Here is a 25,094-nt window from a genome sequence, read left to right on the forward strand (position 1 = left end):
CTCTAGTTATTGTTGGGTTCTGATCTGGGGTCTGTATTAAAGGAGATATCCAGTGCTGAAAAACGTATCCCCTATCCTAAGGATAGGGGATAAATTTAAGATTGCAGGGGGGATCCGAGCGCTGGGCCCCCCCGCGATTTCCTGTACAGGGGCATGTTGACCACCGCACGAAGCGGCATGCCCCCTCAATACAACTTTATGGCAAAGTCGGAGCGCTGCCTTCGGCAATCTCCAGCTTTGCCATGGCGCCGTATTGAGGGGGCTAGGATAGGGGATACGTTTTTCAGCACTGGACCACTCCTTTAAGGGATTTAGTTTGGAGGACTGTATAAATTTAGAAGATACACATCATTTGGGATTCTCCATCGGAGAATTGGTTGGGTTGTTAGTTCAGTCTACTCATGTAGTGTCAGGACCACCCAAGCCAGGACCTACCCACCATCACAGGACTCCTCTGTGGTCAATATGGTTGAGTGGACATTGGCTGCAAGGGTCAGAGCATAGAACGACACAGTACAAGGTCTGAGGATAGTAGGGGTTTAGCTTAGATACAGTACCAACGCCCCGTCATTCCTCAGACACCTCAATTAGATTTATCATCCTTCATATTGTGACACTTCAAGGAAAAGGAACGTCACAATGTCAGGTATGTCAGACGTTCTCACAGATACAAGTCTAAGGGTTGAACCTGATCATCTTGTATGACGCACATTGCTCTTCTTGGGTAATCTAATATTTTACATGTTTTGAATTGTTCCCCCGATGCAGGAAGAGAAGCTCCTACAATACGGGAGGCGTCCTTGCCATCCACGACTACAAGAAACAATGCAAGGAGGACATATATGTAAAGGAGTGGTGGTGGACCATATAAGTGGTACCACGCTTTGTTTGACCCAGTTTGTGACATATTACGAGAGATATAGGATTGGGCTGAAACACTGACACAATAACGGGCCACAATGATTCACCAGAAGACAACCCTTTGAGGTAGCTCTCTGACACCTTCCATTTGTCCTGATCATCTCTGACAGGTTTCTCCACCTTCAATGGAGTCACCAGTAATGATTTCCTTTTAGGAGGTAAGGTCAATGAGGCAGCTCTCTGACACCTTCCATTTGTCCTGATCATCTCTGACAGGTTTCTCCACCTTGAATGGAGTCACCAGTGATGATATCCTTTTAGGTCAATGAGGCAGCTCTCTGACACCTTCCACTTCTCCTGATCATCTCTGACATGTTTCTCCACCATGAATGGAGTCACCAGTGATGATATCCTTTTAGGTCGATGAGGCAGCTCTCTGACACCTTCCATTTCTCCTGATCCTCTCTGACATGTTTCTCCACCTTGAATGGAGTCACCAGTGATGATATCCTTTTAGGTCAATGAGGCAGCTCTCTGACACCTTCCACTTCTCCTGATCATCTCTGACATGTTTCTCCACCTTGAATGGAGTCACCAGTGATGATATCCTTTTAGGTCGATGAGGCAACTCTCTGGTCCGTGTAGATTAGGGAATTGTTTCCACTCCACAACCACAGTGGAGTTGTTAGACCGTGTAGTGACTGAGGGTGCAGGAACAATACGAGTAATTGCAGGAGAGCATGCGCAGCGATACGCGTTGCATCCTTGCCTAATAAACCCACCTGGTTGTTTTACCTGCCGGTCGAGCAAGTTGTTGTCAATTTGGGGACGTTTTATTGTCTCCTCCAGATATCACTAGACGTGAGTCCTCTAGAGTCGACCACCAAACACAAGAGGTCAACACAGGAATAATCGGCATCATGGCGGCTCCTGCGAAGCTCATATTAAGCCTTATTAAGTAACGGAAGGGAACGCTGCTCTTCTACGGAACCCTCTTACGACTTTGTTATGACATCTGCCGGAGAGTTACGACCATCTACATCACCACCTCGGACTCAATATTCCATTGTTTCTTCGGAACCTACCTTAGATATCAAATCCAACCTGCGCTGAAGTCAGTGACACCCCTATAAATATCAGTGTGATTTATCTCCCCCTCCCTGTCCAATAAATGGACCTGTCCATTTTTAGGGGACATTGAAAACCCCTTGTAAAAGATTTCAATGAAGGGATCCAGGATCTGATAGGGAGACGCAGCGAGCGGCTCCTGAGAAAGTGCAGGCTGGATATTTATGGCGTGTATCAAATCCGTGACATTTAGCTGCTGCCAGCCCCTCGTACGACGGTTACAATTTGGCAAGGGCGGCGGAGTTAGGTAAACGTTAGGAGATATTTTATCCCGCTGATAAAGATGGAGCTCGTAACTCTACATTAAAGATCACCCCTGAAATAACTTTTAATTCACCGTTACGCGTCCTGAAGGTTCCTTGTAATCCTATTGGTTACAGACCGGTGATAGGCATCTCTAGATGGTTGGGCGTGACATCACCCGTATACATGCCAGGTGATGTCATACGAGGGAATATGGCTGGTGAGGAGATAACTATCAGGTGGGTAAAACCATTATTCACAGTATAGGGGAGTCCTCTGTTCTCTCCATATAAAGAGCTGTAGTAATGTGCAGTGGGACAGTCCTGGATGGGTGGATGGGAGAAATGTAGTCTCTTAAAGGGACACTCCAGGTTTGTTTGATTCCCCCCCCCCCCCCCCCCCATATCATGTATGCTCACCATCACTAGTCCTACAGCGTCATCTGTTTTATCCCAGCACAGCTGCATTCAAGCATTTCAGTACTGTAAGTGGGTCATGTGACCACAAGCCTGACCCACAGGAAATGATGGTGCTTAATGAATTAGAGGAAGTGGTCTGCTCCCAGACCCCTCCTTACCAGCTCTATCTGTAGACTGCTGCTATCTCTACGGGATCAAGATAAATAGTAGTTATACACCTCCCCTCCAGCTCTATCTGTATACTGCTGCTATGTCTATGGTATCAGAATATATAGTAGTTATGCACCTCCCCTCCATCTCTATCTGTATACTGGTGCTATGTCTATGGGATCAGAATATATAGTAGTTATACACCTCCCCTCCAGCTCTATCTGTATACTGCTGCTATGTCTATGGGATCAGAATATATAGTAGTTATACACCTCCCCTCCAGCTCTATCTGTCTACTGCTGATTCTATGTCTATGGGATCAGATTATTGTCACACTCTGCGCTCCGGCTGCAAGCACCGGCCATGAGCGCATTGTCCCAGTGTCCCCGACTGCCGGCGAATCCCAGCCCGTCACTCACCGCGCTCTGCTGCCTCCTCCTCCTTTGTGTCTCTGAAATTTAAAGGGTCAGTACGCCTATAATTAGTTGTCACACCTGTCCCCACATTATAAACTTCCTGCACCTCCCCCTCTTCCTGCCTGAGATTAAGCGTTCCTTGTTGCCTGTTTACCTTACCCCTGTATCCAGACCTTCCTGCTACGTTATTAGACTCCGCACCTCTGCCGCCTGCCTTGACCTTCTGCTATGTCTGACTACGCTACTACCTTATCCTTTGGTACCTCACCTTGCCCAGCTACCTGTGTGGTTGAGCCGTGTCGGGGGTAGTGAGCTGGGTGTCGCCTGCCGCAGCAAGCCCATCCTGCCTTGCGGTGGGCTCTGGTGAAGACCAGCGGCACCTTAAACTCCGCTCCCCGATACGTTCCGAGTCATCAGCCTTACAGGTTAGAGGATCCACAACCAGCTCCGTAACAATTATATAGTAGTTATATAAATCTCCTCCAGCTCTATCTGTATACTCTTGCTTCTTTCTATATGGGGTCAGGATATATAGTAGTTATACACCTCTCCTCCAGCTCTATCTATATACTGTTGCTGCTGCTATTTCTATAAGATCAGGATATATAGTAGTTATACACCTCTCCTCCAGCTCTATCTATATACTGCTGCTGCTGCTATTTCTATAAGATCAGGATATATAGTACTTATACACCTCCCCTCCAGCTCTATCTATATACTGCTGCTGCTGCTATTTCTATAAGATCAGGATATATAGTAGTTATACACCTCTCCTCCAGCTCTATCTATATACTGCTGCTGCTATTTCTATGAGATCAGGATATATAGTAGTTATACACCTCTCCTCCAGCTCTATCTGTATACTGCTGCTATTTCTATAAGATCAGGATATATAGTAGTTATACAGGTGCAGTGATCAGACTCCATCCCCTCATAGGAAATCTAGGCAGCATTAAAATCATTTCAGTGCTGGGATTGTATGAATTTTGGTAAGCACGAGGCATACACAAGAACCTCTTCATTATTCTATAATAATAGTCTATGACAAACTATATAAGCAGGGAAACATTTCCCAGAGTGCTCCCTGATGTTTACAAATGACTGTTCCATTGGGTGAGTGCACATACGGGATCATCCACCGCTATAATGGACACGACGCCCCCCGTGCTCAATAATAGACGTCCCCGCACATTTTAAACAATCAATTGTTTTGTTTTTGTTCCATTAGGAGGTGAAGGGATTAGATCCACATCTGCAGAGAGATGGGTAAAAGCTAATTTGGCAAGTGTCACCGAGCGCCTGCTGCACCTTGGAGGGCGCGATGCTCTGCGGAGCGTTACCAGTAACAAGGACGGGCATCACTCACCACTGCCACCCACTATAGACCGGCTACTGGGATGGCAACGAGACAAGAGGGGCACAGAGGAGGTCCGGACCACAGCTCTGCAGAATGTCAGGAAGGTTTCCATTCACTAACAGCAACCATGGGTCCTGACAAAGGAGAGAAGTGCAGAGCTACAAACATCACAGGGAGTTCTATGGAAATCAACATCTTTGCTTCTTGTCAATGAATATTATGTAGAAAAATGCCTTTTTTCTGAGCATTATCCCTATATAGTTCTCAATCAATTACTCTCTGTTATCAGCCATGTCAGGAGAGGAGAGGCGACTGTAGGACAGGTGAATTTATCTATTGTTCTCTGTTATCAGCCATGTCAGGAGGGGAGAGGTGACTGTAGGACAGGTGAATATAATCTATTGTTCTCTGTTATCAGCCATGTCAGGAGGGGAGAGGTGACTGTAGGACAGGTGAATATATCTATTGTTTTCTGATATCAGCCATGTCAGGAGAGGAGAGGTGACTGTAGGACAGGTGAATATAATCTATTGTTCTCTGTTATCAGCCATGTCAGGAGGGGAGAGGTGACTGTAGGACAGGAGAATATAATCTATTGTTCTCTGTTATCAGTCATGTCAGGAGAGGAGAGGCAACTGTAGGACAGGAGAATATAATCTATTGTTCTCTGTTATCAGCCATGTCAGGAGAGGAGAGGTGACTGTAGGACAGGTGAATATAATCTATTGTTCTCTGTTATCAGCCATGTCAGGAGGGGAGAGGTGACTGTAGGACAGGTGAATATATCTATTGTTCTCTGTTATCAGCCATGTCAGGAGGGGAGAGGTGACTGTAGGACAGGTGAATACAATCTATTGTTCTCTGTTATCAGCCATGTCAGGAGAGGAGAGGTGACTGTAGGACAGGTGAATATATCTATTGTTCTCTGTTATCAGCCATGTCAGGAGAGGAGAGGTGACTGTAGGACAGGTGAATATATCTATTGTTCTCTGTTATCAGCCATGTCAGGAGGGGAGAGGTGACTGTAGGACAGGTGAATATAATCTATTGTTCTCTGTTATCAGCCATGTCAGGAGAGGTGACTGTAGGACAGGTGAATATATCTATTGTTCTCTGTTATCAGCCATGTCAGGAGGGGAGAGGTGACTGTAGGACAGGTGAATATAATCTATTGTTCTCTGTTATCAGCCATGTCAGGAGGGGAGAGGTGACTGTAGGACAGGTGAATATAATCTATTGTTCTCTGTTATCAGCCATGTCAGGAGAGGTGACTGTAGGACGGGTGAATATATCTATTGTTCTCTGTTATCAGCCATGTCAGGAGGGGAGAGGTGACTGTAGGACAGGTGAATATAATCTATTGTTCTCTGTTATCAGCCATGTCAGGAGGGGAGAGGTGACTGTAGGACAGGTGAATATAATCTATTGTTCTCTGTTATCAGCCATGTCAGGAGAGGAGAGGCGACTGTAGGACAGGAGAATACAATCTATTGTTCTCTGTTATCAGCCATGCCAGGAGGGGAGAGGTGACTGTAGGACAGGTGAATATATATATTGTTCTCTGTTATCAGCCATGTCAGGAGAGGAGAGGTGTCTGTAGAAAAGGAGAATATATCTATTGTTCTCTGTTATCAGCCATGTCAGGAGAGGTGCCTGTAGGACAGGTAAATATAATCTATTGTTCTCTGTTATCAGCCATGTCAGGAGAGGTGACTGTAGGACAGGTGAATATAATCTATTGTTCTCTGTTATCAGCCATGTCAGGAGAGGAGAGGTGACTATAGGACAGGTGAATACAATCTATTGTTCTCTGTTATCAGCCATGTCAGGAGGGGTGAGGTGACTGTAGGACAGGTGAATATATATATTGTTCTCTGTTATCAGCCATGTCAGGAGAGGAGAGGTGACTGTAGGACAGGTGAATATAATCTATTGTTCTCTGTTATCAGCCATGTCAGGAGAGGTGACTGTAGGACAGGTGAATATATCTATTGTTCTCTGTTATCAGCCATGTCAGGAGGGGAGAGGTGACTGTAGGACAGGTGAATATAATCTATTGTTCTCTGTTATCAGCCATGTCAGGAGGGGAGAGGTGACTGTAGGACAGGTGAATATAATCTATTGTTCTCTGTTATCAGCCATGTCAGGAGAGGTGACTGTAGGACAGGTGAATATATCTATTGTTCTCTGTTATCAGCCATGTCAGGAGGGGAGAGGTGACTGTAGGACAGGTGAATATATATATATTGTTCTCTGTTATCAGCCATGTCAGGAGAGGAGAGGTGACTGTAGGACAGGTGAATATAATCTATTGTTCTCTGTTATCAGCCATGTCAGGAGAGGAGAGGCGACTGTAGGACAGGAGAATACAATCTATTGTTCTCTGTTATCAGCCATGCCAGGAGGGGAGAGGTGACTGTAGGACAGGTGAATATATATATTGTTCTCTGTTATCAGCCATGTCAGGAGAGGAGAGGTGTCTGTAGAAAAGGAGAATATATCTATTGTTCTCTGTTATCAGCCATGTCAGGAGAGGTGCCTGTAGCACAGGTAAATATAATCTATTGTTCTCTGTTATCAGCCATGTCAGGAGAGGTGACTGTAGGACAGGTGAATATAATCTATTGTTCTCTGTTATCAGCCATGTCAGGAGAGGAGAGGTGACTATAGGACAGGTGAATACAATCTATTGTTCTCTGTTATCAGCCATGTCAGGAGGGGTGAGGTGACTGTAGGACAGGTGAATATATATATTGTTCTCCGTTATCAGCCATGTCAGGAGAGGAGAGGTGTCTGTAGGACAGGTGAATACAATCTATTCTTCTCTGTTATCAGCCATGTCAGGAGGGGAGAGAAGGCTGTAGGACAGGAGAATACAATCTATTGTTCTCTGTTATCAGCCATGTCAGGAGAGGTGACTGTAGGACAGGTGTATATAATCTATTGTTCTCTGTTATCAGCCATGTCAGGAGAGGAGAGGTGACTGTAGGACAGGTGTATATAATCTATTGTTCTCTGTTATCAGCCATGTCAGGAGAGGAGAGGTGACTGTAGGACAGGTGAATATATCTATTGTTCTATGTTATCAGCCATGTCAGGAGAGGACAGGTGACTGTAGGACAGGTGAATATAATCTATTGTTCTCTGTTATCAGCCATGTCAGGAGAGGAGAGGTGACTGTAGGACAGGTGAATATAATCTATTGTTCTCTGTTATCAACCATGTCAGCAGGGGAGAGGACACTGTAGGACAGGTGAATATAATCTATTGTTCTGTTATCAGCCATGTCAGGAGGGGAGATGTGACTGTAGGACAGGTGAATATATCTATTGTTCTCTGTTATCAGCCATGTCAGGAGGGGAGATGTGACTGTAGGACTACTGAATATATCTATTGTTCTCTGTTATCAGCCATGTCAGGAGGGGAGAGGTGACTGTAGGACAGGTGAATACAATCTATTGTTCTCTGTTATCAGCCACCAAATTTATGAATCACTTAATTTCTCATCACTCTTTTATTAGCTGGATCAGCTGTAGCAAAACTATAACTCCCAGAATGTCCGGAAAGCCAAAGGCTGTCTGGGCATACTGGGAATTGTAGTACTGCAACAGCGGGAGGCACTCTGGTCGGGAAACACTGAGCTGTATAGTAGTGAAGGGCTGATAAGACTTTATTCTCCTGTTTTCCTTAAAAAACAATTCCCATCTTTATATATCTCAAATCTTCGGCCTCTAAGCAGAAGATTATTCCAAGAAAGATTAAAAGTCATTAACTGTAAGAAGGGAAATGCCAAGTGCCACGTTTGTCTGCGCCTCAATTCCGTGGAAATTTCCAATCTATGGATGAGTCACTTCGTACTCAGTTCTGTGAGATAATAATGGTCCACTGTATGATTAAATAGTTAAAATTCCCTCCTAACCATTGCTTCTCGTTCTCTTATCTGGATGATTCATGCCATGGAATATGTCCTTCATAGGAGGAGCGCTCTTATGGTCAAATGGAGGAAGCCATGTGTTAGGTCCATCTTCTGACCGGATATCAGGCCAATAATTCCTTGACTTTAGCTACTGAAACCTAAACAGGTGGTGAGGTGGCCCTTGGCTGGTCTACTGAATGGCCATAAAGATTCGTCAGAAGGGAATAGCCAACATGGAGATGGTCAGCCCAACTTCTTACCTCTCTCTTACTATGCTGTGTCCATCATCTCTTTTACCACGTTTCTTCCAAATAATGGCTACATGTTCGGGTTGAATCATTAAACCCTAACAAGACATTGACTGGTAATATCCTTGGCTCCTGCCCTGGAATTAGTGACCAACATGAACCAACTAGAGATGGCAGTAATGAGAAGGTCACGTGTACAGACTCTTCTATCCATTACCATGTTGCTGCCAATTAATGACTGGTGACTACTGTGGTCATGTCATGTTAATATCTGAGTTGATTTTCCATCTCCTTGATCCTCTGGTGGCCTTTATTCTTCAGTGTGTCCAGTGCTGAGACCCACCGCTCATTGCTTATACCATGGATCTCCTAAGGGGGAGTAATATATCCAGGTCTGGCTCTGGGCCACTTACTACAAGACTCATCTCAAATCGATCTCTATTGCCCCAAGTAGGTTTCCACCAATGGACCCTGATACATTCTTGAGTGAGAAGAAGACCTGACTGCTTCAGGGCCAAGATCATTACAACAGACATTCAGGAGCCTCCTGATACTCAACAAAAACAAACATTTTTATTTTTGGTGGAAAGGCCATTTTATCCTAAATAAAGTTCATCAATGGGAATGTAATCATCTGGAATCTGAGGAGAAATACACAAAGGATATGAAAGAGGAAAAACACATTACAATCTATGTCCCGGCTCAGTGTTACGATGACGTCTTCCCTCCTCTGACAGGGTCTTCGACATCACTGATTGGGGACAAGTTCTTCTGATTGTCTTATTTATCTTTATCATGATGACCTGTTCAGAAAACATGACCTATAGACCTATACATGACGAAAATTAATCTAAATGCATGAATATGAAACGTTGCAGCTTCAGATTTAACTCTAAACCTACAGACATGACTGAGGTGGGGAATTTATGATAAATTGTAAGGAATAAACAGATGTATAAGTACAGGGTACACTGGAGAACTTGGACCATGGGAGAGCTATCAGTACAGGGTACACCGTAGAACTTGGACCTTGGGAGAGGTATCAGTACAGGATACACTGGAAAACGTGGACCATTGGAGAGGTATCAGTATAGTGTACACCGGAGAACTTGGACCTTGGGAAAGGTATCAGTACAGGGTACACCGGAGAACTTGGACCTTAGGAGAGGTATCAGTACAGGGTAAACCGGAGAACTTGGACCATTGGAGAGGTATCAGTACAGGGTACACTGGAGAACTTGGACCATTGGAGAGGTATCAGTACAGGGTACACTGGAGTACTTGGACCATTGGAGAGGTATCAGTACAAGGTACATTGTAGAACTTGGACCTTGGGAGTGGTATCAGTACAGGGTACACTGGAGAACTTGGACCTTGGGAGAGGTATCAGTACAGGGTACACTGGAGAACTTGGACCATTGGAGAGGTATCAGTACAGGGTACACTGGAGAACTTGGACCATTGGAGAGGTATCAGTACAAGGTACACTGGAGAACTTGGACCTTGGGAGAGGTATCAGTACAGGGTACACTGAAGAACTTGGACCTTGGGAGAGGTATCAGTACAGGGTACACTGGAGAACTTGGACCATTGGAGAGGTATCAGTACAGGGTACACTGGAGAACTTGGACCTTGGAAGGGGTATCAGTACAGGGTACACTGGAGAACTTGGACCATTGGAGAGGTATCAGTACAGGGTACACTGGAGAACTTGGACCTTGGAAGAGGTATCAGTACAGGGTACACTGAAGAACTTGGACCTTGGGAGAGGTATCAGTACAAGGTACACTGGAGAACTTGGACCTTGGGAAAAGTATCAGAACAGGGTACACTGGAGAACTTGGACCTTGAGAGAGGTATCAGTACAGGGTACACTGGAGAACTTGGACCATTGGAGAGGTATCAGTACAGGATACACTGGAGAACTTGGACCTTGGGAGAGGTATCAGTACAGGGTACACTGGAGAACTTGGACCTTGGGAGAGGTATCAGTACAGGGTACACTGGAGAACTTAGACCTTGGGAGAGGTATCAGTACAGGGTACACTGGAGAACTTGGACCATTGGAGAGGTATAAGTACAGGATACACTGGAGAACGAGCGGGGAGAAGCCATATCCTTCCTGCAGCCCCATTATAAGTACAGTGAAATCTCCCTTAGCGGACACCTCCCAATAGCTAATTCCCCAGCAGAGTTCCATAAGACTTTATGTATTTGCACCCTCCGAATAGGGGACATTCCCAATAGTGGACGCGGACACACCCAACAGGGAACAAAACACTCCCAATAGAGGACAAAACACTCCCAAGAGGGGACAAAACACTCCCAATAGAGGACAAAACACTCCCAATAGAGGACAAAACACTCCCAATAGAGGACAAAACCCTCCCAATAGGGGACAAAACACTCCCAATAGAGGACAAAACACTCCCAATAGAGGACAAAACACTCCCAATAGAGGACAAAACACTCCCAATAGAGGACAAAACACTCCCAATAGAGGACAAAACACTCCCAATAGAGGACAAAACACTCCCAATAGGGGACAAAACACTCCCAATAGAAGACAAAACACTCAAAATAGGGGACAAAACACTCCCAAAAGAGGACAAAACACCCCCAATAGAGGGACAAAACACTCCCAATAGAGGACAAAACACTCCCAATAGAGGACAACCAGGCTTATGTGTCGACCCTACCTTGTACAGCTACTACCCCAGTAAGGGGCCCAGGCCGATGGCCCCATCCGCCGGCCCCATCATTCACCCCCTCCTTCCCTGATCCCCCCACTTTATTCCCCCTGTGCCAAATCACCCCTCCCCCCTCCCTTTTACCCCCTGTGCCACATGATTTCCTTCCCCCCCCCCACCCCCCCCATGCTATTTCTTGCCTTCTTTATCCCCCTTTGCCCCTTCATAAAGACGGGTTAATGAATTTACACAAAGGGTAATAATGGGGGAATGAAATACACAGGGGGTAAGGGGGGATAATTTGGCACAAGGCATAAGGTGGCACAGGGTATACAGGGGGATTAAATAATGGGGGGATAAGGGGAGATTATATGTCACTGGGAGATTGCACTGTAATATTGCTTTTTATCATGTTTTATAGGGAATTACACTCTGCAGTGAGGACAGTATTCAGACATTTAGAAAGGGTTTTGAGCCTTTTTTTCCCCCAATAAGGGACATCTCTCAATAGAAGACATCTCTCAATAGAAGACATCTCTCAATAGTGGACTTTTTTTTATTCCCTGTGAGTGACCACTATTGGGAGATTTTACTGTATTAGTCAGTTCTTCTCCATGAAAATGACTTCAGCTCGATACAATCCCCTATGTGTCATGCCCGATGGATTTACTCTATGTGACTAGCCAGAAGGACATCTGAAGAAGTTTATCACCATGGTCCGGCAAGGCTAATAGGGTCCCACATGGGATTTGTAAGTTAACAGTTAAGAGGCAAAGGACTCTGGATACTGTAAGAAAAGCTAAGTTCCCAGCAGTAAACTCTTCAAGCGTCTATAGATGTTACCCAAAGGAATGTTCTACATAGACAAATCATGTCGGGTACACACAGTCCTAAATTTGACCCAAAAACACAAGGATACAAACAAAAATTTTACTGGAGGTCATTTTGTGTCTAAAGGAAGCCATGCATGTAATATAGCTGTTGGCTGACAGCTATCCCTCCCGATCTTCAGATACACGTGAACACTTGGCTCAGCCGAGCGTTCATGTGTCCTGAATGGAAAAATAAAGATAATCCACTGGCAGACAGGTTTGGCAGTGACTTATCTCCCTTAATACTAGAGGATTGTGCCCTTGATATTCAGCATATCCTTATCTCCCCTGACCTCATCTATCGGGGGAGAGTAGAGGGCCCCACTGCACATGATAATTGATCAAGATCCAGGGAGATCCCTTTAGTCTTTGATCATGATCCATGAAGATCCAAGTGAATTTAACCAGATCCTGAACACAGTGTGGAGAGGCTCCTTAAAGTTGCCCGTGAAGGTGTGTAAGAGTCTCACTGGGTTACCCAGCTCATAGAAGGACAACTGACCGGCCTTGTAATCCAAAAATATTGCCAATTTCTGACTGGACACCCGGGGGGATAGGTGGATCTCTTTACAGTTGTGCATCACAGAGTATTCATTGTTCCATTTACAAAGACCCCATGACTTGTTGCTGCATCCGATATAGGAACGAAACCCCTTCCGGGCAATGCTAGGGTAACACATCCCTATTCTCCAGTTTCCAGTCTTGCTGGTCACCACCACCCAATAATGTTGCCCGCATTGATAACTGTCCATGCTTAAAACCTGGGGACCCTCAAATCTCTTTCTTGTTTTGGGGTAGCATTGATCTTCTACTGTCCAAAAAGCAGCTTTGAGGTCACTTTTCACCACCACATTATTGCCGGCTGTGTTGATATCCAGACGTAATGCTGAACTTTGATATATGTCTCCAGCTATGTGACTCAGAATCCCCTGTAAATGTCTGTCCATAGTCTTTGAGATCAGACCGTCACCCAGGTCCCTTCTCAGATTGAGCTGTCCATTGTATTGTCTCTTCTCCTTGTCCCAAATTTTACTATCTCGTAAGAGGTTTGAAGACTTCGTGGTGCATCCTTCCTGATACATCTTCTTGGACAGATCACTCTCTATACATGATGGAGTCTCTGATATATGATGAAGTTGATCAGAGTCCAGGAGAGACCATTGCCCTTCTTTCTTGGTAACTCCATACAGATGTTGGTTCCTAAACATCTTTGTAATTCCCCTAAGGAGGACAGAGACTGTTTTGGTTCCAGTACTGGTCTCTGGCGGTTCAGTCCTGTCCTCATGTCCTTCCTCCATTACCTCTATCTCTGGGGTTGCTTCATCTTTTCTCATTCTCTTCTTCTGTTGAGACATTTCTTTTTATGATGCACACTAAGTCCAAATGTATCATATAGGTATCACTTTCTTAGGACTGTGTGGTCTTGTGGATGGGGCATCTTCTGGTCTTCCCTGATGACTTGCTTTATACTCCCAGGTGACTTCTATGGTTGGTTGAGTAGAATCCCAAAGGTTACGGATGATGCTTCTTAGTCTATAAATGATTGTCCTCCATCCTAAGTCCCATCCTGTGTGATCTCTAGAACTGTCTGTGATATTACAGACCAAGCAGGAGATAAGTCCACGTCTGTAAGTTAATGCTCATACTGGTTGTAACACGGAGGAAGAAGAAATTGTATTGTTAATTAAAAAACAGGTTTTTCCTGTTGTCTTCCCCAAAAACTAAGGTTATGTAGAACATGCCAAGACATGTATGCCTTCCGGGTGACCAAGACCATCGCGCGTCAGTGTTACATTGTTATCTGTCAGCATAAATAAGTTTTGTCCTGTTGTTTGACGTAAGCAACTGTGAATGATTGACAGCACATCCGGAAGCCACCCAGGGCAGTCGATGCTTCATGGACTTTGCACCTTTTTTTAACATGTCATAGTCTAAAGGTGTTTATGAAGGCAGCAAAATCAGATGTTTGCCATGAAAGAAGTTATCTTTAAGGAGTCCCTACTTTTTGCTGGTGCCCACTAAGAAGAATTAGCCTTAAAACCCTGAACCCCTTCCCCCGCTGCACCATAACAGTGTGAGAGAAGTCAGCTTGTTATATGTATTCATATTACTCTTTTCACATTTTATGCGCCATCTTGTATATCATCCGCCGTTTTGTCTATAATCCGCCATCTTGTCTATATTCCTTTATTATGAACTAAATATAAACTTTACTAGCAATTATAAGCAGGAAGCCAGTATCCAAGGACGTCTACATTCGTAAAAGATGGAGGATACACATCCTGTCCCAACTTACTGTACCAATAAGGACATCTGCTGAAACTGCGTATAATCTGGCAGTGTGCCATCTTTGTTGTCTGTGTATGAAAACCACACCTTTTGTAGTAAACGTCAGAACTCTCTGAATACAGCAATGTGTCTGGGTCTTTGATTTCTCCAGGACTGAAACATCTCCATCTAATTCGGCATCAAGCAACATGTCTAAGGGTGCGTTCCCACAGGGCGTATACGCAGGGTATTTGACGCTGCGCAAATTATACGGCAGCAGCGTGAAATACGCTGCGTATCCCTTGCTCACTATACACACAGGGCTTTCCGGCGGCAGCCCTATGTGTGTAGTGAGTTTTGGAGGCGGGGCCGCGTGTCACAGACATGCCGGCACATGGCCCCGCCTCTAAAACTCACTACACACATAGGGCTGCCGCCGGAAAGCCCTGTGTGTATAGTGAGCAAGGGATACGCAGCGTATTTCACGCCGCTGCCGTAAAATTTGCGCAGTGTCAAATACGCTGCGTATTCGCCCTGTGGGAACGCACCCTTAAAGGTACAGCACAAGGACTGAGTAGTTCCCTTACCATGCCCTCCTTGCAACTCTAAACACGTCGTGTATATGCTAAAATGTCCTAGTGGCCGAGTCTATGTAGGGCAAACAATGAGGAATGCGAAATGCCGGATTAATGAACATCGATGTGCAATCCGGAACGTGAAGAGTTTGGGAGATCAAAGTCAAATTTAAATGGTCAATAGATTTGGAGAAACAGGAGTAGCGAAACATTTCTTGGAATTTGGGCACCAAGCCAGCGAGCTACACTGGATGGTCATTGAAGAAATAGAAGGGGGTTCGGATGAAAACATAAAAAGAAGGTTGTTGCGAAGAGAAGTGTTTTGGATCGAAACATTAAACTCGTTGAGTCCGCATGGACTCAATGAAATTAGCAATTTTTCGATATTTTTGTGAACTCTGTATTTGTTGATGACATCTAAGATAATATTGCTATTATGAAATGCCATTTTCTGAGAAGCATTTTTCTGCTTCGATTTTAAGATGAAATCTCTCATTTCAGAATTAAGTTCGCGCGAGACTATGTAATTGGTGATGGGCGCACGATAGGGTAAATCATGGCTTCCCATTTGAAAAACTTCAACTCCAAGCATGTCCAGACAGACAAACAACTGTCTACTTCTTCCAGTGAATCTACACTGATCAAGAAAGGTAAATCATGGATTATCTTTTGCAAAACTTCAACTCCCAGCATGCCCGGACAGCCAAACATCTGTCTGCCTCCTCCAGAGGATCTACACTGATAATGAAAGGTAAATCATGGCTTCTCTTTTGCAAAACTTCAACTCCCAGCATGTCCAGACAGCCAGACATCTGTCTACCTCCTCCAGAGGATCCACATTGATCATGAAAGGTAAATCATGGCTTCCCATTTGCAAAACTTCAACTCCCAGCATGCCTGGACAGCCAAACATCTGTCTGCCTCCTCCAGAGGATCTACACTGATAATGAAAGGTAAATCATGGCTTCTCTTTTGCAAAACTTCAACTCCCAGCATGTCCAGACAGCCAGACATCTGTCTAGCTCCTCCAGAGGATCCACATTGATCATGAAAGGTAAATCATGGCTTCCCATTTGCAAAACTTAGACTCCCAGCATGCCAGGACAGCCAAACATCTGTCTGCCTCCTCCAGAGGATCTACACTGATAATGAAAGGTAAATCATGGCTTCTCTTTTGCAAAACTTCAACTCCCAGCATGTCCAGACAGCCAGACATCTGTCTAGCTCCTCCAGAGGATCCACATTGATCATGAAAGGTAAATCATGGCTTCCCATTTGCAAAACTTCAACTCACAGCATGCCAGGACAGTCAAACATCTGTCTGCCTTCTCCAGAGGACCTACACTGATCGTGTAAAGGTAAATCATGGCTTCCCTTTTGCAAAACTTCAACTCCCAGCATGCCCGGACAGCCGTTGGCTGTCCGGGCATGCGGGGAGTTGAAGTTTTGCAACATTTGGAGGGCCACAGTTTGAGACGACTGGTTTAGGATAAAGAGAGTTGGCAACAGTTCAAGCAAGTTGCCCCACAACCTTCCCGTATATTGGTGCCCGGATCTGTCATAGGTTGCACCAATCACACCAAAAGACCATCTCAAAATGTCCATCCACCATATATACCATTGTAAAGCTATTGTACATTTTTACACTTCTTCTTAAAATTTAAGTTGGAACGATCCCTCAAATTTGTCGGACCAGAAACCTACGGCCTCATGGTTCCGGCGTCTTCTGGAGCGAACACCATCTTAGACCCTCGTCTTTGATGATAACACGATGGACTTATGTCATGGGATCACAAGGAGCACTGTGCACATAGGTTGTCATCGACCATGATTTATTACTATGGGAAATGGGCCTGAGAAATATCAAAGGGGCGATAACCACGATGGGACCGAAGATACGTCCTGACCGGGGAGATCAAAGGACCCGAAATAATCACTAATAACTATGTTTATACAGATGTGAGGACAAAGGATTATAGTATAGAATAGTATTATAGTAGTTATATTCTGGTATATAGGAGCAGTATTATAGTAGTTATATTCTTGTATATAGGAGCAGTATTATAGTAGGTATATTCTTGTATATAGGAGCAGTATTATAGTAGTTATATTCTTGTATATAGGGGCAGTATTATAGTAGGTATATTCTTGTATATAGGGGCAGTATTATAGTAGTTATATTCTTGTATATAGGAGACAGTATTATAGTAGTTATACTCTTGTATATAGGAGCAGTATTATAGTAGATATATTCTTGTATATAGGAGCAGTATTATAGTAGTTATATTCATGTATATAGGAGCAGTATTATAGTAGTTATATTCTTGTATATAGGAGACAGTATTATAGTAGTTATACTCTTGTATATAGGAGCAGTATTATAGTAGATATATTCTTGTATATAGGAGCAGTATTATAGTAGTTATATTCATGTATATAGGAGCAGTATTATAGTAGTTATATTCTTGTATATAGGAGCAGTATTATAGTAGTTATATTCTTGTATATAGGAGCAGTATTATAGTAGTTATATTCTTGTATACAGGAGCAGTATTATAGTAGTTATATTCTTGTATATAGGAGCAGTATTATAGTAGTTATATTCTTGTATACAGGAGCAGTATTATAGTAGTTATATTCTTGTATATAGGAGCAGTATTATAGTAGTTATATTCTTGTATATAGGAGCAGTATTATAGTAGTTATATTCTTGTATATAGGAGCAGTATTATAGTAGTTATATTCTTGTATACAGGAGCAGTATTATAGTAGTTATATTCTTGTATATAGGAGCAGTATTATAGTAGTTATATTCTTGTATATAGGAGCAGTATTATAGTAGTTATATTCTTGTATATAGGAGCAGTATTATAGTAGTTATATTCTTGTATATAGGAGCAGTATTATAGTAGTTATATTCTTGTATACAGGAGCAGTATTATAGTAGTTATATTCTTGTATATAGGAGCAGTATTATAGTAGTTATATTCTTGTATATAGTAGCAGTATTATAGTAGTTATATTCTTGTATATATGAGCAGTATTATAGTAGCTATATTCTTGTATATAGGAGGCAGTATTATAGTAGTTATATTCTTGTATATAGGAGCGGTATTATAGTAGTTATATTCTTGTATATATGGGAGCAGTATTATAGTAGTTATATTCTTGTATATGGGAGCAGTATTATAGTAGTTATATTCTTGTATACAGGAGCAGTATTATAGTAGTTATATTCTTGTATATATGAGCAGTATTATAGTAGCTACATTCTTGTATATAGGAGCAGTATTATAGTAGATATATTCTTGTATATAGGAGCAGTATTATAGTAGTTATATTCTTGTATATAGGAGGCAGTATTATAGTGCTTATATTCTTGTATATAGGAGCAGTATTATAGTAGTTATATTCTTGTATATAGGAGCAGTATTATAGTAGTTATATTCTTGTATAAAGGAGCAGTATTATAGTAGTTATATACTTGTATATAGGAGGCAGTATTATAGTAGATATATTCTTGTATATAGGAGCAGTATTATAGTAGTTATATTCTTGTATAAAGGAGCAGTATTATAGTAGTTATATTCTTGTATATAGGAGCAGTATTATAGTAGATATATTCTTGTATATAGGAGCAGTATTATAGTAGGTATATTCTTGTACATACTATGTACATTTTGTTACTGTAACATGGCGGGCAACAAAGCAGGATCCAGATGTATGTATGAATGGGTTAACTTGATTGCAAATTAACCCTTTAATCAGAAATCCTTTTTTCCAAAAGGGTGGGAAACACCCTGCTCCATCACAGTTTCATCCCCGCAGCAGCCGAGTCTCATGTGAAAATGTTTCGGAATGGAATCTAAACAGCTGACATCACGGAGGAATGCTTTTCTTGGCCTGGTCATTGCTCTGGATGGGTAGGGTACCATGCTGGATACAAGTACACACGAATCACGATCGCCTGGAGGGTCTCAGGGGCTTCACATCATCTCTGATCAAACGAAAGTGAAGGCTAGAACTGCTCAGAGAAATATAGAGGTACTTTCTGGAAACATTCCTCGAGCCCTTACTTTTCCTTAGTAATAAAAGAATCCCCAATAAGTAGAAGTCCTTGTATCAAATTGTTCTTCTGTTGGTGATTCTCTCAAGCAATGAAGAGGTGGTGAGGTGACTAAAGGGGCAACCAGCTCCATAACCTCTATGGTCTCTAGGGTTGAGGGCCAACCATAGGTACTGCCTCTTCTCCTATATGTGATTAGAAAGTATGTGGAGAAGAGTCTTGGGCTCCAGCTCTATAGAGCTCCCGGATATCAGGTGGAATAGAAGCCACCACTGCATTAAGTAAGTTCCTGAGATATCAAGTTCCTGAGATGTCTTCCTCGTAGATCTTAAATTAATAGTGGTGGAAGCTTTTAAGACCAACAGCAACTCAGCCATAAAATGAAGACCATGTGAAGGTCGCAGAATGCTAAGGGGAACAGTGCCTAAGGGCAGGGTCACACTGGGCACATCCGCAAGGCATTTGACGCTGCAGATGCGCTGACGGCAGTCACAGAGGAACTGCAGAGCCAGCTCCCAGCTCTATAGAGCTCCCTGATACCACTGAGGTTCTGTAATAGAAGCCACAACTGCAACAAGTAAGTTCCTGAGATATCAAGTTCCTGAGATGTCTTCCTCGTAGATCTCCAACCATCAGTGGTGGAAGCTTTTAAGACCCACAGCAACTCAGCCATAAAGTGAAGACCACATGAAGTTTGCAGAGAGCTAAGGGGAATAGCCCCTAAGGGCAGGGTCACACAGAACTCATCCGCAACATATTTGACGCTGTGACTGCCTTCGGCGTATTCGCAGCGTCAAATACGCTGCGGGTGCGGGGCGCACCCGCAGCCTATTTGACACTGCGAATACGCCGACAGCAGTCACACCGCCCCAAAAGTTACGAATGCTAAGTACCCGCAGAGACCAAACCTTATCTGGCTCTTAAGTCAGCACGAAAACTGTATCCACCAGGATCTTCATGGCCAAGCAGCTGAACCCAAGCCTTAGAAAAGGTAAAAGATCCAGCACGGTCACCGCCGGCCAGGATCATCTTCGTCTATGAAGCCGGAAACCCATCTAAACAGACCCTAGAAATAACGGGTGGGCTTCCTAAATATAGAATCCGTGTCAGACTCTCTGATAGTGCTCAGGAGGTACACAGACTGCCAGCACTATCGTAGGTCTTTATCGCTTCATGTATACATTCAGGAAACTTTCTAAGAAAAAGAAGACATTTTTCAAATAGGTTATAGGCAAATATTTAAAGTGTTTCTCCACTTTGGTATTTCTGGGTTTTGTGAAGTTCCACAGAATGTTTGCTCAGATAGAAGCCAAGTTCTTAAATATTTGCAGACTGTTATTATCAGTGAATTTAGCAAAAACAATGACGTAGCGGACGATTGTTCACGTCTTCTGAAAAGTTTGATTTGCTATTTGTTTTTTCTCTCCGAAATTTTAACCCCATTCATGTCCCCGAGATTTTGTAGCAGAATGCCCTTCGGGATGCCATCAATGGGATTGATCGTACCAACATTTTTGGGTACTTTACATTTTTGCCCCATGTTCTGAAATACAAAAGTTATCAAAACCGTAGCCCAATTCAACTGTGACAATAGCTAAAGGTCCATCCAGGGACCCAGCTGTAGAGCAATCCCTTCCAAATCTGCTTCCTGAGGTTCTTCCAGGGCCTGTCTGTCACCAGTAAGTACGTCAGGTGGATAGATAGGATTTATTGGAACAGGAATGCAACGCGTTTCGCCACGCTTGCGCAGTTTCATCAGGCATTAAACGCGCGGTGAAATGCGTTGCATTCCTGCTCCAATAAATCCTATCTATCCACCTGACGTGTCTATCCCTGGTCAGCGCCGCTGAAACCCACTGCTCACTTGGAAGTCTTCACCTGTTACTGATCGTATGGTTGGGGAGGCTGTAGACTGGGCCCTTCTACTCATTCACGCTGACCATTGTTGTGTGTGAGTTCACATAACCGCCTATGGTAAGAGTTCCTAGTTATATTGCTGGTCTACCTATCGGCGGTTTCATGCTATGGAGCGCTCTCCCATTTTTTTAATAGTTTTTTTATTGTCACCAGTTAGTGGCATGTGGTGAATGGAGGCCACTGGTACTGCTTCTGGATTGGGACCCAAAAATTTCAAGTTACGCATCCAACTCCATTACTTTCACTAGTTCCGGCATCTAGTGATGTGCACTGTTCCTCTACCATTCCTCCATCTTTTTTCAAAGTATACGTGAGACTGACTAAATTTATAGCCTGTGGATTTCGGATATGTTAAAGAGGTACTCGGGGAACTAAACCCATAGCCCATCCTTTCCCAATTTATTAGTCTAAATGTCATTCATTAGCTATATAGAGCAGTTTCCCCTCTTTCAGTTGTCTCTTACATGCATGAAGTGATCTAGCCATCCAGCCATCCACTGTATCTCTGTCCAAGTCCCACTCTGAAAGCAGCCCCCACCTTCCTGAGAGATATAGACCATGTGGTATCTGCCCTGCACTGATGAGTCATGCTCCCTTTAGTGCTGAGATCTAGGAAGTGTGTGCAGCCTTTGCCAATCACACACCGCACCTCTATCTGCTGTGTAGAGCAGGAGGGTGGAGGCTGCTCTCAGAGAGTGAACTGGACGGCAGAGCTGCATTGATTCCTGGGAAATGTAGTATCTATGAGGCAAGGGTAGGGAAGGAGGGAAAATAATATCAAGCACCCAGAGAAGACCACAGGGGCCACAGGAGCCATGAATATCAGCAGGATCATTTACAGGGAACATATCCAGGTAGTGAGATGGCTTTGGACCTTTTTTTGTATATGTATATGTCCCTGGAGTACCCCTTTAAGCCTTTGGTTTACATAATTTCTGTTTAGGAAACGTATTGGCACCTTCAAACTCTGGCACCTTTGTTCTGATCAACCCAAACTTACCTAAAATGATCAACCTAAATGCAAGGTGAATAGTAACAACCATAGAAATCCAGAAAATGCCATTAAGGGCCTAGATCAGTGGTTTCAAACTGTGGCACTCCAAATATTGCAAAACTTCAATCCCAGCATGCTCAGACAGCCAAACACCTGTCTTCCTCTTCCAGAGGATCCACACTGATCATGAAAGGTAAATCAATGTTTTTCTTTTGCAAAATTACAATTCCCAGCATGTCCAGACAGCCAAACGTCTGTCTGCCTCTTCCAGAGGATCCACACTGATCATGAAAGGTAAATCAAGGCTTCCCTTTCGCAAAATTACAACTCCCAGCATGCACAGACAGCCAAACATCTGTCGGCCTCTTCCAGAGGATCCACACTGATCATGAAAGGTAAATCAATGCTTTTCTTTTGCAAAATTACAATTCCCAGCATGTCCAGACAGCCAAACGTCTGTCTGCCTCTTCCAGAGGATCCACACTGATCATGAAAGGTAAATCAAGGCTTCCCTTTCGCAAAATTACAACTCCCAGCATGCACAGACAGCCAAACATCTGTCGGCCTCTTCCAGAGGATCCACACTGATCATGAAAGGTAAATCAATGCTTTTCTTTTGCAAAATTACAATTCCCAGCATGTCCAGACAGCCAAACGTCTGTCTGCCTCTTCCAGAGGATCCACACTGATCATGAAAGGTAAATCAAGGCTTCCCTTTTGCAAAATTACAACTCCCAGCATGCACAGACAGCCAAACATCTGTTGGCCTCTTCCAGAGGATCCACACTGATCATGAAAGGTAAATCAATGCTTTTCTTTTGCAAAATTACAATTCCCAGCATGTCCAGACAGCCAAACGTCTGTCTGCCTCTTCCAGAGGATCCACACTGATCATGAAAGGTAAATCAAGGCTTCCCTTTTGCAAAATTACAACTCCCAGCATGCACAGACAGCCAAACATCTGTCGGCCTCTTCCAGAGGATCCACATTGATCATGAAAGGTAAATCAATGCTTTTCTTTTGCAAAATTACAATTCCCAGCATGTCCAGACAGCCAAACGTCTGTCTGCCTCTTCCAGAGGATCCACACTGATCATGAAAGGTAAATCAAGGCTTCCCTTTTGCAAAATTACAACTCCCAGCATGCACAGACAGCCAAACATCTGTCGGCCTCTTCCAGAGGATCCACACTGATCATGAAAGGTAAATCAATGCTTTTCTTTTGCAAAATTACAATTCCCAGCATGTCCAGACAGCCAAACGTCTGTCTGCCTCTTCCAGAGGATCCACACTGATCATGAAAGGTAAATCAAGGCTTCCCTTTCGCAAAATTACAACTACCAGCATGCACAGACAGCCAAACATCTGTCGTCCTCTTCCAGAGGATCCACACTGATCATGAAAGGTAAATCAATGCTTTTCTTTTGCAAAATTACAATTCCCAGCATGTCCAGACAGCCAAACGTCTGTCTGCCTTTTCCAGAGGATCCACACTGATCATGAAAGGTAAATCAAGGCTTCCCTTTCGCAAAATTACAACTCCCAGCATGCACAGACAGCCAAACATCTGTTGGCCTCTTCCAGAGGATCCACACTGATCATGAAAGGTAAATCAAGGCTTTTCTTTTGCAAAATTACAATTCCCAGCATGTCCAGACAGCCAAACGTCTGTCTGCCTCTTCCAGAGGAACCACACTGATCATGAAAGGTAAATCATGGCTTCCCATTTGCAAAACTTTAACTCCCAGCATGCCCGGACAGCCGTTGGCTGTCCGGGCATGCTGGGAGTTGAAGTTTTGCAACATCTGGACAGCCACAGTTTGAGACCACTGGCCTTGATGGTAGACACAAGAACCTGGTGCGATCCTCCACACCTCATGGATTAATGAGACTTGTTACCCCAAGGCCTAGAAGGGCTGGTGATGGAGATGGATGTTGTAGTTTTCGGCACATACCATGGTGTAATGACTTCTCTGGAAATGTACAGACATATTCCGCACACGATTACGTCTATCTGCTACTGCCAATAAATACCAGCTGCCGTTTCTAGGCACTCATACATAAATACCATCTGCACTAAGACAAATACCAGCAGAGACACATCACATTCCGGCTGCATTAAGGATGGTAGGCATCCCGAACATCACCAGATTTAAAGGGCCGGGACCTCATAAGACATGGTCCTTCAGAGTATACAGGGTAGGAAAAAACTGTGGTCAAAAAGTTGTCACTTCTACTGCTAAAAACTTCTACTTTTGTTTTTGTTGCTTTTGCTCCATTTTTCAGCCGGTTATGGCTCGAAATAAGGCTCAAAAAACTATGTATTAACATAGCCTAAGACCGAGTGTCAGTGGGTTGGTGGACTTGAGAATTGCTGGTTGGGTAGTGTGGGCTCATCCTCTTGTAAGTACCACTCTGCCCCAAATACTGTTTTGCATAGTGTTTTATAATGGTAAATTTTGGTATAGCATAAATGCTTTAAAAAACCTGTGCCCGTAGGAACTGTAGACAACCAGGCTGGGCGGTGCGGCACTCCACGGCTTTGCAATGTCAGTGGTACCACCACTGCCATCAGCCATTTTTTACTGTACGTACCGATGTCCATGTAGGTCACGGCATTGTAACTATGTGCTGTCACCATCACCAGGTCGAGCAGGGGGGTCTATAAATGTCTAGTTTCATCACCATTTAGGGGCCATATTCTGTAGCAGTAAAGACAGATTGAGGTGAGCACTGATGAAATAAAAGTGTCACCAACAGAGGAGAACACATCAGGGACTACCGGAGTTTGGGCTTGATCGGCACTGATGAAGGAGGCCGAAGGAGGTAACCCAATAAGCTCTCCACTATAAAAGTAGATGCCTAGAATTGGTCGGGTCTATAAACTGGACAGTCTTTGGATAAAGACATCCTCTAAAAGAGACCTTCATCTGCATCCTATAGATTTCCCCTTTAGCACTCACCCTTGGGAAAT

The sequence above is a fragment of the Hyla sarda genome, chromosome 13, assembly GCF_029499605.1.
Source record: "Hyla sarda isolate aHylSar1 chromosome 13, aHylSar1.hap1, whole genome shotgun sequence".
Classification (NCBI taxonomy): Eukaryota; Metazoa; Chordata; class Amphibia; order Anura; family Hylidae; genus Hyla; species Hyla sarda.